At 42.6% G+C, this 20,016-nt stretch overlaps 1 long non-coding RNA gene across 3 annotated transcripts; it reads right to left on the bottom strand.

The window, feature by feature from the left end:
* Window positions 1-6,524: 6,524 nt before the first annotated feature.
* Window positions 6,525-19,740, bottom strand: LOC111950172 (uncharacterized). Of its 3 annotated transcripts, none has more exons than XR_011473986.1 (5): window positions 19,205-19,740; window positions 9,371-16,118; window positions 9,138-9,227; window positions 8,089-8,184; window positions 6,525-7,835 (listed from the first exon to the last, which is right to left on the bottom strand). It is a non-coding gene; the product is annotated as an uncharacterized lncRNA (long non-coding RNA). The 3 variants fall into 3 exon arrangements; XR_002875463.2 differs by lacking the exon at window positions 8,089-8,184 and having other exon boundaries at window positions 9,371-9,544; window positions 15,996-16,118; XR_011473985.1 differs by lacking the exon at window positions 8,089-8,184.
* Window positions 19,741-20,016: the final 276 nt, after the last annotated feature.

The raw sequence follows: 20,016 nt of genomic DNA, 5'->3' as shown, positions 1-20,016 counted from the left end.
GCCGTCTGGGCCTGCAGCCTTGCGAGGGTTAACACGTTAAATGTTTTACTCACCTCGGCTGCAGTGAAGGAGAGCCCGCAGGTTTTGGTAGGGGGCCGTGTCAGTGGCACTGTATGTCCTCAAAGCGGGCAAAAAAGTTGTTTAGCTGTCTGGGAGCAAGACATCCTGGTCCGCGACGGGGCTGGTTTTCTTTTTGTAATCCGTGATTGACTGTAGACCCTGCCACATACCTCTTGTGTCTGAGCTGTTGAATTGCGACTCGATTTTGTCTCTGTACTGAGACTTAGCCTGTTTGATTGCCTTGCGGAGAGAATAGCTACACTGTTTGTATTCGGTCATGCTTCCGGTCACCTTGCCCTGGTTAAAAGCAGTGGTTCGCGCTTTCAGTTTCACGCGAATGCTGCCGTCAATCCACGGTTTCTGGTTTGGGAATGTTTTTATCGTTGCTGTGGGTACGACATCGTCAATGCACTTCCTAATGAACTCGCTCACCGAATCAGCAATTCGTCAATATTGTTGTTGGAGGGCGATGCGGAACATATTCCAATCCGCGTGATCGAAGCAGTCTTGAAGCGTGGATTCAGATTGGTCGGACCAGCGTTGAACAGACCTGAGCGCGGGAGCTTGTTGTTTGAGTTTCTGTTTGTAGGCTGGAATCAACAAAATGGAGTCGTGGTCAGCTTTTCCGAAAGGGGGGCGGGGGAGGGCCTTATAAGCGTCGCGGAAATTAGTATAACAATGGTCTAGTGTTTTTCCAGCCCTGGTAGCACAATCGATATGCTGATAATTTAGGGAGTTTTGTTTTTAGATAGCCTTGTTAAAATCCCCAGCTACGATGAATGCAGCCTCAGGGTGTGTGGTTTCCAGTTTACAAAGAGTCAGATAAAGTTCGTTCAGGGCCATCGATGTGTCTGCTTGGGGGGAATATATACGGCTGTGATTATGATTGAAGAGAATTCCCTTGGTAGATAATGCGGTCGACATTGATTGTGAGGAGTTCTAGATCAGGTGAACAGATGACTTGAGTTCCTGTGTGTTGTTGTTATGATGATCACACCACTTCTCGTTAATCATAAGGCATACCCCCCCGCCCTCTTCTTACCGGAAAGATGTTTGTTTCTGTCGGCGCGATGCATGAAGAAACCAGCTGGCTGCACCGACTCCGTTAGCGTCCCTTGAGTTAGCCATGTTTCCGTGAAGACAGAGCACGTTGCAATCCCTGATGTCTCTCTGGAATGCTACCCGTGCTCGGATTTCATCAACCTTATTGTCAAGAGACTGGACATTGGCGAGTAGTATGCTAGGAGTGGGAGCGCGATGTGCCCGTCTCCGAAGCCTGACCACGAGACCGCCTCGTTTTCCCCTTTTTCGGCGTCGCACAGGGTCGCCGGCTGGACAGATCCATTGTATTGGGTGGAAGGCAAAACACTGGATCCGTTTCGGGAAAGTCATATTCCTGGTAGGAACGATGATGAGTTGACGTTAATCGTATATTCAGTAGTTCCTCCCGACTGTATGTAATGAAACCTAAGATTACCTGGGGTACCGATGTAAGAAATAACACGTAAAAAAACAAAATACTGCATATTTTCCAAGGACGCGAAGCGAGGCGGCCATCTCTTTTCTTTTCTTTTAACTAAATATGCAGGGTTAAAAATATATACTTGTGTATTGATTTTAAGAAAGGCATTGATGCTTATGGTTAGGTACATTGGTGCTTCGATTGTGCTTTTTTCGCGAATGCGCTTGTTAAATCATCACCCGTTTGGCGAAGTAGGCTGTGATTCGATGAAAATTATCAGCACCGCATTGATTATATGCAACGCAGGACAAGCTAGTTAAACTAGTAATATCATCAACCATGTGTAGTTAACTAGTGACTATGTTAAGATTGTTTTTTATAAAATAAGTTTAATGCTAGCTAGCAATGTACCTTGGCTCCTTGCTGCACTCTCATAACAGGTGGTCAGCCTGCCACGCAGTCTCCTCGTGGATTGCAATGTAATCGGCCATAATCGGCGTCCAAAAATGCAGATTACCGATTGTTATGAAAACTTGAAATTGGCCCTAAGTAATTGGTCAACCTCTATTTGGTACCACCAAGTCTCTTCCTAGAGCTGGCCGGCCGGCCAAACTGAGCAATAGGGGGAGAAGGGCCTTGGTCAGGGAGGTGACCARGAACCCGATGGTCACTCTGACAGTGCTCTAGAGTTCCTCTGTGGAGATGGGAGAAACTTCCAGAAGGACAACCATCTCTGCAGCACTCCACCAATCAGACCTTTATGGTAGATTGGCCAGACGGAAGCCACTCCTCAGTAAAAGGCATATGACAGCCCGCTTGGAGTTTGTCAAAAGGCATCTAAAGGACTCTCAGACCATGAGAAACAAGATTCTCTGGTCTGATGAAACCAAGATTGAACTCTTTGGCCTGAATGCCAAGCGTCAAGTCTGGAGGAAACCTGGCACCAACCCTACGGTGAAGCATGGTAGTAGCAGCATCAGGCTGTGTCACGTCTGCTCCCGCTCTTTCCCTCCCCCTGGCGCTTGAGGGCGCCAGAATGCCTTGCATCACTCACTCCTGCCATCCTTCACGTACACCTGCCTCCTTGTCACGCGCATCAGCGTTATTGGACTCACCTGGACTCTATTATCACCTGTTCATTTCCTCCCCTATATGTGTCAGTTCCCCAGCTCTGTTCCCTGCTTCTGCATTGATTGTTTTTCTGTTTGCTAAGCTGTTTATGTCTCGTTACTTGTCCGTGATTTATTAAATGTTACTCCCCGTACCTGTGTTCGTCTCTCCAGCGTCATCCTTGTGATAGATCGTGACAGAATGCAGAAGCCATCACACGAAGCATCGGGGAGTACTGGCGTTCTGGTTGGTATAGTGGCATCGGCTCTGGGTCACCACCGATGGAACCGGGTGCCTAGCCTGCTCGTCGGGCTTCCACGCCCTAGCAGGCTCGAGAGGTTTCCTTGCCCCGGTTGGCTCGGATGGCGCCCATCCCACGTCAGCTCCCATGCCTCAGCCGGCTCGCCAGGCTCTCACGCCTCCAGCCGGTTCGTCGGGCTTTCACGCCTCAACCGGCTTGCCCAGCGCCCATGTCTCGGCCGGTTTGCCCAGGTGGGACGCCGGGTGGCGCCCCTAGTGGGGTACTGTCACGTCTGCTCCCGCTCTTTCCCTCCCCCTGGCGCTTGAGGCGCCAGAATGCCTTGCATCACTCACTCCTGCCATCCTTCACGTACACCTGCCTTTCCTTGTCACGCGCATCAGCGTTATTGGACTCACCTGGACTCTATTATCACCTGTTCATTTCCTCCCCTATATGTGTCAGTTCCCCAGCTCTGTTCCCTGCTTCTGCATTGATTGTTTTTCTGTTTGCTAAAGCTGTTTATGTCTCGTTACTTGTCCGTGATTTATTAAATGTTACTCCCCGTACCTGCTTCGTCTCTCCAGCGTCATCCTTGTGATAGATCGTGACAGGCTGTGGGGATGTTTTTCAGAGGCAGGGACTGGGAGACTTCAATATGATGGTTATTATATCAATACTTGTGCATTAAAGGATTTCCACCGACATTTCTCACAAAAAGTATTTTACTGACACAAAAATATCTCACATTGTCTAGCGTATTTTGTTTTGTCGACATTTGGAAATATGTTGTTTCCATCAGGTCATGACATTTTCTATATCCAACATGTACTTTACTTGCATAGAAAGTTTGGATGGAAACCTGGTTAATAACCAGAATTTTTGCCGGCGTAGAAAGTTGTAAATCCTGAATTAGAAATTGGGTAAATGTGTGAACTGGAGGAGGTGTTTCAATGCAGACACCATATTCAAAACACATCAAAGTGTACTGTGAATGTAGACAACAAGTCAACCTGTATTTTTTCTTTGATTATGAAGAACATACAGTATTTCCTCACAATTATCACTTCATTATTGTKTATCTTATTTTTTTCCCCCCAGTCATAAACATTTGCAATGGCAGTTACAATTAACCCCATTATCACAATGAATAGTTTTTTAATAAAAACCTTTTTTGTCAACATTGTGTTGGGTGTAATTACATTGTTGCTTATCCATTGTTCACTATCAATGGGCCTGATAAAGTAGTCACTACAGGTGTGATCAAGCCTTACATCAAAGTTGCCTGAAGCTGAATGGAAAGGGCTATTCCCTGACCAGTTACTCAGAAAATCCTCTGACTGTCTAATTTACATCAATTCATTTACCAGTGATGACCCAAAACAAACACATTCTACACATTTACAAACTACCTGTTAAAAGTGTTATTGCAACCATGGTGTTCTGTTGTTACTGAAACGTATACATCTAATAACCTGACAATGATCCACATCATATGGATAGACAAATAATGTGTTATGCAGCAAAACACAACTATCCTTTTTTTAGGATGCAAACCAGTAATATGAATCACTGTTGATCCATCCGGTTTTGATCTAATGAGATCGCTGTAGGATCTTCTACGGCCTAGAATCTAGGCCTTTCCCAGTCATGAAGGACAGAAACCTGCATCTGTGCACCTCACTGACGACCACTACTGTATTGGGGTCAGATATAGTGTTAGTTGCACGCAAGGGGCCTAGTAGGACAGGTTGCAGCCGTTCTCACTCAGTGGAGGCATGCACGAAGCTAGACCCCTCTTGGTTCTCATTAGCTTAGACTGAACTCAAGTTAGGGTTTGGGGTTATATTTCATGTCAGAATCTCCTATATCACTTTGCCAAACATGTTATACCCCAGAGGTTGTAAATAAACCATTTTTAAGCTAATATAACTTGTATCATTATCACAGGGTTCTGAAACCCATAGCCGAATGGCTTCGGAGTCCAGACTGATCATTTCATATCAAGCAGATATTTACAACTATTTAAACATGTCAATCAATCCTGAAACATTCAAACTACAAACATTTAACCAGTTAAAGATCATGAATAAATGACAGTGAACTACATAAAAAATATTGTATTAAATACAATTAAAACAAAAGTCAAGAGATGGCTATAACATGAGTACAAACAAAGTGAGTGTGTGTGTGTATGTGTGAGTGTAAGCGTGTGAGTGTGTGTATTATGGTGCAGTGGACAGGGAATGTGTGTGTCACCTCTGATCCGGACCTTGTCCAGCCCCACACAAATCAGGACTCCAGTATTACAAGGACTATACATTTGTAATRGATCTTATTATGCAATAGTTACCGGTAAAGTTCTAAATTCCCAATGTAAACCATACACTAATTCCATAACAACTGTTAGCAACAGTATTGTAACACAGTCAGCAAATAAATGCTAGAATATGGACCATAGCACAACATATTTACATAAAATAACATCAATGTCAAAACTGATGAGGAAAWTACACTGAACAAAACTATAAACGCAACATGCAACAATTTCAAAGATTTTACTGAGTTACAGTTCATATAAGGAAATCAGTCAATTTACATAAATAAATTAGGCCCTAATCAATGGATTTCACATGAATGGGAATATAGATATGCATCTGTTGGTCACAGATACCTTTAAAAAAAAGTAGGGGCGTGGATCAGAAAACCAGTCAGTATCTGGTGTGACCCCCATTTGCCTCATGCAGCACAACATCTACTTCGCATAGAGTTGATCAGACTGTTGATTGTGGATGTTGTTCCACTCCTCTTCAATGGCTGTGCTAGGGAGGTCAAAGACCTGGTCGTATGGAGCCAGGACAACAACCTCTCCCTCAACGTGCTCAAGACAAAGGAGATGATTGTGGACTACAGGAAAAGGAGGACCGAGCACGCCCCCATTCTCATCGACGGGGGCTGTAGTGGAGCAGGTTGAGAGCTTCAAGTTTCTTGGTGTCCACATCACCAACAAACTATCATGGTCCAAACACACCAAGACAGTCGTGAAGAGGGCACAACAAAGCCTATTCCCCCTCAGGAGACTGAAAAGATTTGTCATGGGTCCTCAGATCCTAAAAAAAGGGCATCCTGACTGGTTGCATCACTGTCTGTTATGGCAATTGCTCGGCCTCCATCCGCAAGGCACTACAGAGGGTAGTGCGTACATCACTGGGGCCAAGCTTTCTGCCATCCAGGACCTCTATACCAGGCGGTGTCAGAGGAAGGCACAAAAAATTGTAGACTGTTCTCTCAACTACCGCACGGCAAGCAGTACCGGAGCGCCAAGTCTAGGTCCAAAAGGCTTCTTAACAGCTTCTATCCCCAAGACATAAGACCGCTGCTACTACTCTCTGTTTATTATCTATGCAAAGTCACTTTAACTCTACCTACATGTACATATTACCTCAATTACCTCAACTAACCGATGCCCCTGCACATTGACTCTGTACCGGTATCCCCTGTTTATAGCCTCACTATTGTTACTGTTTATAGCCTCGCTACTGCTCTTTAATTATGTTACTTTTATTTTTTACTAAACACTTATTTTTCTTAAAACCGCATTGTTGGTTAAGGGTTTGTAAGTAAACATTTCACTGTAAGGTCTACACCTGTTGTATTCGGGGCTTGTGACAAATACAATTTGATTTGAGTTGCAGGATATTGGCGGGAACTGGAACACGCTGTCGCACACGTCGATCCAGAGCATCCCAAACATGCTCAATGAGAGACATGTTTGGTAAGTATGTAGGCCATGGAAGAACTTCCAGGAATTGTGTACGGATCCTTGCAACATGGGGCCGTTCATTATCATGCTGAAACTTGATGCTGGCGGATGAATGGCACAATTCAAATTGCCATTGATAAAATGCAATTGTGTTCATTGTCCGTAGCTTATGCCTGCCCATACCATAACCCCACCGCCACCATGGGGCACTCTGTTCATAACGTTGACATTAGCAAACCACTCGCCATACACGCTGTCTGCCATCTGCCCGTTACAGTTGATACCGGGATTCATTCATGAAGAGCACATTTCTCCAACATGCCAGTGGCCATCGAAGGTGAGCTTTTGCCCACTGAAGTTGGTTTTGACGCCGAACTGCAGTCACCCCCGGTGGGGACGACGAGCACGCAGATTAGCTTCACTGAGACAGTTTCTGCAGAAATTCTTCAGTTGTGCAAAGAAATACGCCTTTTGTGGATATGGGAAATATTTTATTTCAGCTCATGAAACATGGGACCAACACTTTACATGTTACGTTTATGTTTTAGTTCAGTATAGTTCATAACTGGAATACAACATAATAATAATATCCAACTCAAACGATACCATTTCAAACAGTCATTCCTTAACCACTTTCATCCTCTGGGTCACTGTCCACCACCTCTACATCAGTCCTGACCATACCACCCCCAGCCAACATTGTAAATGCTTGCTGGAAGTTCAATCTGTTCTGCATTTTATTTGGGAGCAGCACAGAGGCACCCATGTGAAAGCGTGTTGGCTCGGCCTCACACTGCCCAAGAGAAGCAAGGGCCTCTTCAAAAAGCCCCAGCTCTCTCTGGCAATAAAAAAGGTCATTGTGTAGGTGTGCCTCTCTTCAGCTGCCCTAAGGCACATGTTGTGTAGCATCACTACACGCTGCTTGGCCCGTAGCAGACTGTCTCCCAAGCACCCGATTTGTCCAACTTATCAACTCTAAAATGTAAATAAAACACTATAAAGAGTAAAAAAATAAAAAATAAATAAAGACTGTCTCCCAAGCTGTTGGACACCTGGGACCAGACTGGATGGTCTTGCTGGAGAACATCCACATACTCCAGTCTTTTTGAGGTTCCTTCCATTGTCGGCGTCGATCTGGTGTTTTATTCTCTGCTATTTCCGCTTGACATTTCTGGAGAGCCGCACAGCAATGGTTTATCCATCTAAAAACATTTGAAAATAATGTGTTTGATCGAAATCTTTCATATACAGTTGTACCAACACAGTGGGACAAATATGATGGAGACAGCATCCTAAAAAAGTGATTTGCATTTCAAGCAGAGTGGTCAGCTGTGATTGTTGTTTACCCAATCCAAAAACAGTCCATTATAAATCGCAATCTGGGTCAGGTGGGCATGATTTGAAAGCTTGATATATTACCAACATGACTAGCTATGTTATAAAATAGGATCTTACAGTGTCAGGCTTTCACAATGCAATCCAGGGAAACAGCATTTTGGTGAGCATCGAAAGGAGTCATGAGTGGCAGGTGCGTGTGCCACGGCGAATTTCCTTCACAATAAACAAACATAGGTTCATTTTGTTCAGAACCACCCAGGGTGTGATGCCGTGTCATCTTCTAACTATACATCAAACAAAGTTAGTGATCATAAATGTTGACACTGTATATGACATGATTTTTAAGATTTGGAAATGTGAAGTGCAATTTTGGACTCACGGGTGTTTGGCATGCTTGTATGATGTCAAAGTGATATTTATTATATCCTCCACGTCTTATCTTTCAAAATACATCGAGTCATTTTCTTTTCAAGCATTTCCCCCACTCAGACAACAAGAAATGTGCAAAAGTTGCCTAATTAGCGGGAGGGATGGGGGAAACCTCTTGTCGCGTGCAGTGCTCAAGTTCAGAACGACTGTCAGTCAAAACCCATACATAGCTGTGAATCGCAGAGCCTGAGCTCTGACGTCATGTATAGCATGTTACTGTATAGCTACGTTACAATTTAGGCTCTTATCAGCGCCCAAATCTGCTATTTTCAACCCGTATACGGGTACGAGTGTAAAGGGTTACTAGGCAGTGGAGGGGGCACTTAAGTTTCTGGGATATGTAGTGGAAAATGGCAGGTGATAGCAGGAGGTGGTGATCAGAGTATAAAGCAACAGGGAGTAGCTATGCAGATCCAGGAGATGGTGGGACCAGGACACAGCGCACAGTAGGCTATAGGAGCGTGTCTGTCATGAATGGCAGGGCTAAGCCAGACAGAAAGGGGTGTCTATAGATTGGGATAAAACCTTAGGTCAGAGATGTAGCAACTACTTGCTGTGCGAGAGTTTCCAGGTATCAGGGACAACATCCTCTTGTCTGTGAGGGTCTCCTCTATCTGACGGGTTCAAACCTCTACGTCCGACAGTGTGCTGCCTATGACATATTCACCTGATTGAATTGGCAGAAAGGGATCATTACATATAAACAAAAGATATGAGCAAAACACATGGAATCTAACCTGGAATGCTGCCTAGCAGCACCATCAACTCCTCCTTTGCCTCGGTTTCCTCCTTCAGGTCGTTCTGCCGACAGAGTTGTGTTTCCAGTGCTGAAACATGAAGGGGAACATACATTTCATAGAGTGTTTCAAATACATTGCCGTTGTATTCTGTGCGAAATTATGGGATATCAACAAAATCCTGAAAATGGGTCCTCTCAATACTTAACTGATTTCCAGTTATAAATTCCTACCTTGCCCTGACCCTGGCTTAGTAATAGAGGAGGGAATCAATGAGGGTGTCAACACGATGAGCTGGTGTCATCTCTTTTGTGATCTTCCCAAACTTTTGTAGGCAAGACCACAAACTTAATTTGTTCTCCGTCAGCAAGCCTGCTACCAGTCACATATCTGGTACCATCTGTGACCTGAAATGTAAAGTACAATCAGAAACCATAATGAGCATTACAATGGGTGATGTTTAATTAAGGAACTAGGACAGATTACAGCTAGCTGTTTATGAATACAGTCAGGGCAACGGTTTGCAACTATACAAAGAAGCAGTGTATAACAGAAGAAATTATCAATCTTTTTTGTTGTTGTTGTAATTATCTGCCAGTCACCATCGTAAGCATAATCATGAAAGGCTGACACTGTCCACCATCAGATTGGGACTGTTTTTGTAAATGTCAAAACAATTTAGTGTAAAGAGCATTTCTTTCATGCATTTTTGTGTAAAACAATTCTTCAAAGTGGGTATGGAGAAATCCATATCAAGCCATTCATAAAACCGTGTCAAGCGATTCATGAATGTCACTACAGGGTGGTTAAATATTCAATACATGATCTAATGTATCATTATAGCTAACATACAGTGAGCTCCAAAAGTATTGGGACAGTGACACTTTTTGTTGTTGTTTTGGCTCTGTACTCCAGCACTTTGGATTTGAAATGATACAATGATATAATTGAAGTGCAGACTGTCAGCTTTAATTTGAGTGTCACGATCGTCTATAGGAGAGAGAGATGACCAAGGCGCAGCGTGTGCAAAATACATCTTCTTTATATTATAAGAAGGAAAACGAAACAACAAACAGAYGAACGTGAAGCTATGAAAGAACTAGTGCACACATGCAACATAGAACATAGACAATTACCCACAACCAGCTAAAGCCTATGGCTGCCTTAAATATGGCTCCCAATCAGAGACAACAATAACCAGCTGTCTCTAATTGAGAACCAATTCAGGCAACCATAGACTTTCCTAGACACCTACACTGAACACTAAACCATCTACTCTACTTAACCCCCTAAACCATACAACACCCTAGACAATCAAAAACACATACTACACCATGTCACACCCTGACCTAACTAAAATAATAATGAAAACAAAGATAACTAAGGCCTGGGTGTGACATTGAGGGTATTTTCATCCATATCGGGTGAACTGTTTAGAAATTACAGTTACTTTATGTACATAGTCCCCCCCATTTTAGGAGACCAAAAGTATTGGGACAAATTCACCTATATGTGTATTACCATTCACTGTATCACAAATTAGCTTACTGAGACTTTATACAATGACTGTACACAGTGGCGATTTTAGCATGTAAATCTTGGTGGGGCAGACACCCAAAACATTTTTTAGGTGCATGCCAGCAAAGGCCATGACACAACACAACACCAAACAATACATGAATTGCACTATAACGGCGACAAGCGGTGCCCACAAACTCTTAGAGCCTACATAACGCTGTCCCAACAGCAGAGCTTTCCTTTCAGCACCATGGAGTGAATCCTTACCACTGCTACACCTGGTATCAGCAGAGCCTTGTCTGGCAGCAAAACAGTTCATTCAGCCTCATTTACTGCCTTTAAAAAAAAACATAGCTGATATGGCTGACTTGCTTAAACAAATGTGGTTTCTACTGACAATTGAGATGGCATAAGGGAACGATGAGCGAATAAGAGGTATTCCGTAATTTCGATTAAGACAATAATGAGCGAGTTAAGACGAACGTAGTCAATATAACTATGTGTTCAGCACTTTTGAAATGTACAGTGACAAAATGCAGAACATTCCCTGTACATCAAGTCAGAATCGTAGGATAAATAAAGAGATTATATAAGCAGACAATGAAAGCTCTTACAATATTAGATGATGACATTGCTCAAAAAACAGGTTATAGGCTACATGTGCACCACCGAGTCAGAAACAGTAACATTAGGCGAAATTAAGAGGGGAAAATAGACCAAATTCTTAGGATGAGGCACATGGGCTACTAACATCTTACTACACACCATGCATTTAGTATTACTTTCTTAGCTACAGTATACACATCTCCCTGGCATATTACATAATTTATGCAGCAGCATATAAAACATTTTTGGACTCACCTTGTTGTGATGTGCTCACTTGAACAGGGTGGCGCAGAGATTCTTCGTGGGCAAATGTTTTACAATTTTACAAAGATTTACAATTCCGAGTTGGATGACCTTTCAAAACGTATTTTCCCAGTCTGAACTCATTTATTCCCGACTTCCCAGTTGCAATGATTGCAGTTATCAACTGTCACGATTACTTCTAAACCACTCATTGTTGAATTTGTGATTTCCAACTTGTTGTAAAATGTTTATGGCCGATGAGCACCGATACGTTTTATCTGTAATTTATCTTCATTACTTCTCTTCATATGACAAGGATTAAAAAGGATTTGCCAGTAGATTGTGGACTTGATTCATGATGATGACTGCTTGTCTAGCTAGCTAGCTAAGATTTTGAAAGTATGATGTTGGCATGATCAGTCCAATCAAAGCTACTGCACATATAATGTGATTTAATGTCATTTTATCTATGGCCAATGACCTTGAGCCTTCTTGGAAGGGCATTACTAATGTAACTATATGGCAGGACCCAGAGGGCTAGAATTTTCGATGTCTACCCTTACTATGGACTGGTGACGTAGTTTCCCCATGAGTGACCGAACACTGAGCCAATCACGGCACAACGTTCCTATTTTCTGCTGGCTTGCCCCACGACCACAGAAAGCACTGAGCTAGGCGGAAACACCTGCATTACTCAAGAAAACAAAAAAGAGACCATGTTTGTATGTGGCTTTATTAGCTCAATGATATATATATATATTTTTTTTTTTTTACATTGTTTGCAAACTGATATGTGACTCGTATTAATGCCAAAATAACATGCAAAACAAGCAACCACCCCCCCCCAAAAAAAGTATTTTATTTTTTATTATATATTTTTTTGCTCTGCCCCCCTGCCCTGAATGACAGGTCGCCACTGACTGTACAAAACATTAGGAACACCTGCTCTTGTCATTCCATCGACTGACCAGGTGAATCCAGGTGAAAGCTATGATCCCTTATTGATGTCACTTGTTAAATCCACTTCAATCTGTGTCGATGAAAGGGAGGAGACAGGTTAATAAGGACGTGAGGAGTATGCAATTGAGATTCTCTGTTTATTCCATCTGAGGTGAGTGGCGCCAACTTCCTGACAGTCTCTCGTTCAAACTGCCAATGTTTGAACTCCTCAAAGGAATCATTTGTGAGCTTCCTGTAGAGCTCAACTGTCTGGAGAATGAACAACTACTCCTCATAGAAAACACTGAAATGTATGGTTTCCAATTTAAAATAAAACTGCTTTCCAGCAAGGTCATCCCCAGCCAAGACACCCCACACTCCATCTGCAGGGCTGCAAACTGGCGCAGGAGGTCCACTGAAATTGCAGTTTGCGGCTGATGGGAGGTGGCAGGCCAGAGCCTGTGGCGGATCAGGGTGACAGGTTTCAGCTCACGACTCGGGTAATATCTCTGGACCCGAATGCTGAACCCTGGCGTTACGCACCTCTGCAAATGGCAACAAACATGGCTGCGATTACGGCTGTCAATGGTTAGAATGGTGCTTGTATTCCTTCAGAGCTCCGAGCACTCCAAGATGTTCCTCAGATAAATCCGACATAACGTGAATGTGGCATTAGTTTCTAATTTTGACATAAGGCCTACTTCTAAAGCCAGGCGGACACTACACATTTTTTGCCCGATCTATGGCTCTCGATCAGCTCTTGGCGTATTTTTCCAAGTCGGAGGAAATCGGAGCAAACCCGGAGTAAAATGTAACGCCGCAGCTCGTACAGTGTAAGCACATACCGATATGAGGTTGATGGCTCTCACGGGCACTTGCGGTGTCCCGATCATTTTCAAACAGGTTGAATATAGTCAGGCCCAGGTTGCAGCTCACAGCTGCAGAACTGCAGCCCCCCTAATCTAGTACACCTGATTCTAATAATTAGCTGGTTGATAAGCTGAATCGGCTTAGTTACAACTGGGGTTGGAGCGAAGACCTACAGAAGGGTATCTCTCCAGGAAAAGGGGTGGAGAGCCCTTTTACTGTTACTGAGTGGACTATAGAGTACCACAGTATGAGTCATAATACCCATAAAACCCAGAGGTCAAACAGGGAAATGGTTCCAATAATAGTTTTTCCACCATTCATTTTTCCCATAGATTTTAGAAACACTTAAAATAAGGGCTGTGTTTCATGTAGGGTTACCCTAACGTGACGTTTTGATAACTGTGTAAATCTCTCTAGGACAAGCTGACTTTTATCAATATATTTGCATGTATTTACCCCCCAAAAATGAAATGCTAATTAGCTGCTAATGTGGCTATCATAAAGAACTACAAATGCCATGATGATCTGGTGCGAGACTGCCGAACCGAGGCATAGGTAAGAATCGCTGGATTAACTATCTAATGTTAACTAAATCTATTAATTAATAATTAGGCTACATTTCTTTATGTTGACATGGATGAAAGCTGMGGAGGGTATTCCTGTCCGTAGGTTTCCTATAGAGAACCGTAGAGAGGGATGTTTTGTCCTTAATAACCATCACATCAAGAAAACTATGACCTATCACAAATCAGTTAACGGTGAAGTGAAGGTGTTCAGTCATAGAGTTTAGATAAGCATGGAATTCCAAAAGTTCTTCCTGGGTGCCTGTATAGATCACGAAAAGGTCATCCAAATATCTCAGAATTAGGAGAATATTGGAGAGAAAAGGGTTAAGGTCTGGATTCAGCACCACCTGTTTTTCAAACATTCCTAGATATAGGTTAACATAATAAGGAGCCATAGTGCTCCCCATCGCTGTCCTTTTGGTCTGGAGGAAGAAGTCTCCTCTGAAGAGAAATTAGTTGGAGGTTAGTACCAGTTACGCCAAGTCCACAATACAATTGATGCTGGGTAGAGCATTAGGGGGACTTTCATTGAGGTAGAAATTGAGGGCCTCTAGGCCGCCCTGTTGGGGATGTTGGTATATAGACTGGTAACATCAAAAGTACACAGAATAGAATTTTCAGGTATATGGTCCACAGATTTAAAAACAATTATAAAATCAATCGAGTCTCTAGTATACGTGGGGAGGGAGATCACCCAGGGTTTCACAAAATGGTCTACAAAGGTAGAGATATTCTCTGTCAGAGATCCATTACTACTCAAAATGGGCCTGCCTGGTATAGGTGGTGTCATGCTCTTGTGAATTTTGGGTGGAGCGTATATGACAGGTGTGGTTGGGAAAGCAACTTTAATCTAGTCATATTCTGTCTTTGTAATATCCCCTTCATTCAAAAATGTTGACAATATATCATGGATCAGAGACTTGAATTGATTAGTAGGGTACTTTGGGAGTCATCATCACTAAGTTGTCTCAGAATGTCCTTTTCATAGTCTGCTTCTTTTAGTATCACTGTTGCACCTCCTTTGTCGGCAGGTTTTATAATGATACCGGAGTCATTTTTCAGTTCCATAAGAGATTATTTCTCTGCTTTGAACATATTGTGGAATACCTTGTATTCTTGTTTCTTAGCCAGGAGATTATGTACATCTTTCTCAACTAGGCGGCAATATGTTTCAAGAGAGGGATTTATTTTGGGTGGTAAAAAATGTGCTTTTCCTCTTGAAATATGTATTTTCCCTTGTCATGTCCTCAGGGCGAGAGTCAAGTTCATTGTCATGGAGGTTATCAATTGGAAAAACATTAGCACTGTTTTCAGTTCCCTGTCTGGTTACTAATATTGTTCAATAGATTAACATTGGCAGGTGCATAGGGAGCAACCCCATTACCAAAAAATGTAGTCAATCTCAAACTACGCAAAAAACTTTTGAAAGTCTGTAACTGTATCAAAGTCATTGGCCTGTGATGTTGGGACAAATTATAGTGCCTTACCTAGGGCAAATGAACATGTATCAGATATAGACCTGTTGAACAGGTTTATTACCATGTCTTCTCCGTGTGTGGGGCGGGGACTTTGGGTGTTGTCTTACATAGTGAAACCCTGTAGAAGCCTAAAGACACAGATCAGTGARCACCGCAGCAATATACGGACAGGTGAGACAAAAAATCCGGTTGMTGCTAATTTTGTACAAGCTGGACATCCTATTAGTTCTCTGAGATACATTGGAATACAAAAGGGTCAAGATGTCACGCAGGGGAGGGGACATTGAGAGGAAACTTCTTCAACGGGAATCTTTCTGGATCCACAGGCTGAACTCTTGGCCTTAACGAGGAGTTTGACTTGAAACYGTTTTTATAGTCTCAATTGTGTTTAAAAAAAAATCCTAATTGGATATTGTATGTGTATGTATATTACTATAAAAAATGATCACATTCTCTGTGTACGATCATATATTTTGATACATTGAATGTTAATATTGTGAAACTATGTTATAMATTTTTTACMTCCTGTTTCAGGAAGTGATGTCACTGAGTACTGCCCATATAAATAGGACCTTCCACCCTGGGATATGGATGCCTGATGAAGACCTAAGGGTCGAAACGTTGTAAATAAATATCACCTGAGAGCATGAGCAGCAATGTGCAGCGTTTTCCTGTCTGTTTTCCAGGAGTGTATGTACTATCACACCTCTGGTCAGGTCTCCGTAAACCAGCGTAGCTTGTTTTCTTCTAAAAGATGACATCTGTAAAGAAAAACAAGACAATGACAACTAAGTTTGATTTATTCTAAATGCAGATATAATATTAATGACATTTAAATGATCTGATACACAGGACACAGTTATCCATCATCATCATCATGACTAGTGTAGGTACATTGCTTAAACTCTCAAATGTTTTCTTATAGGGAATCWGTTATGGGTAGGAAGTTGTGCTTCGCATAGACACAAGAAGTCTGAAATGGCTTCAGAAACAGGTGATGACATCTTTGGCCTTCACGTATGGGTTGGAGTATACATATATATATATATATATATAATAGCGATAGATAAACAATATACAGTTGAAGTCGGAGTTCACATACACTTAGGTTGGAGTCATTAAAACTCGTTTTTCAACCACTCCACAAATTTCTTGTTAACAAACTATAGTTTTGGCAAGTCGGTTAAGACATCTACTTTGTGCATGACACAAGTAATTTTTCCAACAATTGTTTACAGACAGATTATTTCACTTATAATTGACTCTATCACAATTCCAGTGGGTCAGAAGTTTACATATACTAAGTTGACTGTGCCTTTAAACAGCTTAGAAAATTCCAGAAAATGATGTCATGGCTTTAAAAGCTTCTGATAGGCTTATTGACATCATTTGAGTCAATTGGAGGTGTACCCGTGGATGTATTTCAAGGCCTACCTTCAAACTCAGTGCCTCTTTGCTTGACATCATGGGAGAATCCAAAGAAATCAGCCAAGACCTCAGATTTTGTTTTTTTAGACCTCCGCAAGTCTGGTTCATCCTTGGGAGCAATTTCCAAATGCCTGAAGGTAACACGTTCATCTGTACAAACAATAGTACACAAGTTTAAACACCATGGGACCACACAGCCGTCATACCGCTCAGGAAGGAGACGCGTTCTGCCTCCTAGAGATGAATGTACTGTGGTGTGAAAAGTGCAAATCAATCCCAGAACAACAGCAAAGGACCTTGTGAAGATGCTGGAGGAAACAGATACAAAAGTATCTATATCCACAGTAAAACGAGTCCTATATCGACATAACCTGAAAGGCCGCTCAGCAGGGAAGAAGCCACTGCTCCAAAACTGCCATAAAAACGCCAGACGGTTTGCAACTGCACATGGGGACAAAGATTGTACTGTTTGGAGAAATGTCCTCTGGTCTGATGAAACAAAAATAGAACTGTTTGGCCATAATGACCATTGTTATGTTTGGAGGAAAAGGGGGGAGGCTTGCAAGCCGAAGAACACCATCCCAACCGTGAAGCATGGGGGTGGCAGCATCATGTTGTGGGGGTGCTTTGCTGCAGGAGGGACTGGTGCACTTCACAAAATAGATGGCATCATGAGGAGGAAAATTATGTGGATATTATGTGGATATATTGAAGCAACATCTCAAAAATATCAAAACAAACTCTGAACCAATGACATTAAATTGGGGACAGGTCGAAAAGCATTAAACATGTATGGTAATTTAGCTAGTTAGCTTGCCCTTGCTAGCTAACGTTAATTTGTCCTATTTAGCTAGCTTGCTGTTGCTAGCTAATTTGTCCTGGGATATAAACATTGAGTTGTTATTTTACCTGAAATGCACAAGGATCTCTACTCCGACAATTAATCCACACATAAAACGGCCAACCGAATCGTTTCTAGTCATCTCTCCTCCTTCCAGGCTTTTTAATCGTTTAAATTATATGGTGATTGCATCTAAACTTTCATTGTATTACCACGACTACCGGCAAAACAGTTCGTCTTTCTATCACCCACGTGGGTATAACCAATGAGGAGATGGCACGTGGGTACCTGCTTCTATAAACCAATGAGGAGATGGCACGTGAGTACCTGCTTCTATAAACCAATGAGGAGATGGGAGAGACAGGACTTGCAGTGCGATCTGCGTCAGAAATAGGAATGAGTTCTATTTTAGCCCTTGGCGTCGCAGACGCTCGTTGGCTTGCGCGAGCAGTGTGGGTGCAATAATTGAATAACATGGATTTCTAAATTTATTTTGCAACGCACGCGACCTGTCCGGTCTGGTCAGCATGTAAGGTGTATGTAAACTTCCGACTTCAACTGTATATATCTGTTCCTTTCATCCCAACTGTCATTTAATTTGATTGGTGTAAACAAGAGATAGGGGGATTTCCCACCATAATGCGGATACCAGTCATTTTATTTCAGATTAATTAAAACAAGTGATCAAGAGCACACTTCAGGTTTAAGGACATAAGCTTCATCCTGTCATGGATTTAAAAGTATAGAAATGGTGTAAGCATTGGCTAGAGTGCGTTTAAATCCATGGGCAAAAGTGTACTAGTGCACACTTTGGGATAAGTATGGAGAATTAAGATGCAACCAGAGAATGGAGACGCAGTCAGAGAAAGATAAATGAGATGCTGCCAAACACCCAAAAAAGGAAATGACACGATGCCAAAAATATTGACTTCATGGACTGACTTGTTCTGTATGGGATGACCTGAAGAGCTACTTTGAGGCAAGCTGACTGTGTTGATGCTTTGCCTCCAGTCATTGCTGACGTCCCTATAGAGGTCTCCACAGACTCAGCTGGGGCTTTCCCACGAAGACACAATATGCATAAACACATTTTTTAAATTTAGAGACCCGTTCCAAACGGATCCGAGGACAACTTGACCCGTTCCATATAGACAGACCTGGTCGGATCCGAGAGAGGGAAGCAGCAGAAAAATCATTGTTTAAGCTAATTTATCAAACGGAGATGATACAGCGTGAGAGGAGGAAGAGCGATATGATGCTCTAGCAGGCGGGGTGGGTTGTACTGTGAGTGAGTGACACAGGGGGCAGGGGGGAGCAGGGAGGAGGAGGGGGAAAGGGGATGAACAGGCAGGAGGGAGAGACAGCAAACAACCAAGTCAACTCGCGCTATAATAGACTGTCTGCAATAGCTAGGTTATTTATCATCAAATATGATAACATAGTACCTGTCTTGACTGCATCAAACCAGGAGAATTAGTAAGCATTAGCTAATTAGGGTAATTGAGTCTGCACTGCACGCGCTTTCTCATCCTACAGTTACAAAGAACAACTCCATTGAAATATTAAGTAGCAGCCTACCTGTTAGCTCTTGGTCGTTGTAGCCTATTCTTCTCCTTTAACTTTTAATTCCGTCATTTTAATTCCATCTTCCATTGATTAGATATCCCCTAACTTTTGCCACACACGGAGGCTCTATGGCCGTAGCATATTGCAACTTTTGCTGATTTATGATTGGCCAACAACAACAAGCTACCTCTTGTGAAAAGCAAGAGCAGCAGCATAAATTATAAAATGTATCTCCCTCTCTCTACTGCAGCAGTCGCGTTAGGATCTGTACCGGCCCTTCCGGTAAAGTCAGTGAAAAGCAAGAGCAGCAGCATAAATTATAAAATGTATCTCCCTCTCTCTACTGCAGCAGTCGCGTTAGGATCTGTACCGGCCCTTCCGGTAAAGTCAGTGAAAAGTACAAATACCCATGACAATCATATCAGATCTGACCCAGACCCGTGACATTATTTAGAATTCTGGATCTGGATACAGGTGGATCCGTGAAGAGCTCTAGTCCCTAACCTTAACCCTTACCTAACCGGATAGTACGGACCTTGTAACTTAACCCGCAGCCATGCCAAATTGGCTTCTTCGTAGGACATGCGCAAGCAGATTGTCGTGTTTCGCTTAAAGCGGCAATCAGCTATTCATACAATAACAAAGCGGCACCCCTATTTTGGTTAAAAAAAAAACTGAGGGATGGGGCTGGAAAACTGTAACCACACTCACATTTATAAACAGAGCTATGGATGCAAGGACTGACCATCCATGACATCAACATGATAGTTATAACCATGTTTGGGGCTAAATAGCGTTTGTTTACATTTACTTTGTTTACAAAC

This window comes from Salvelinus sp. IW2-2015, linkage group LG23 (assembly GCF_002910315.2).
Source record: "Salvelinus sp. IW2-2015 linkage group LG23, ASM291031v2, whole genome shotgun sequence".
In the NCBI taxonomy this organism is placed as follows: Eukaryota; Metazoa; Chordata; class Actinopteri; order Salmoniformes; family Salmonidae; genus Salvelinus; species Salvelinus sp. IW2-2015.
This window is presented reverse-complemented; position numbering and strand designations above follow the sequence as displayed.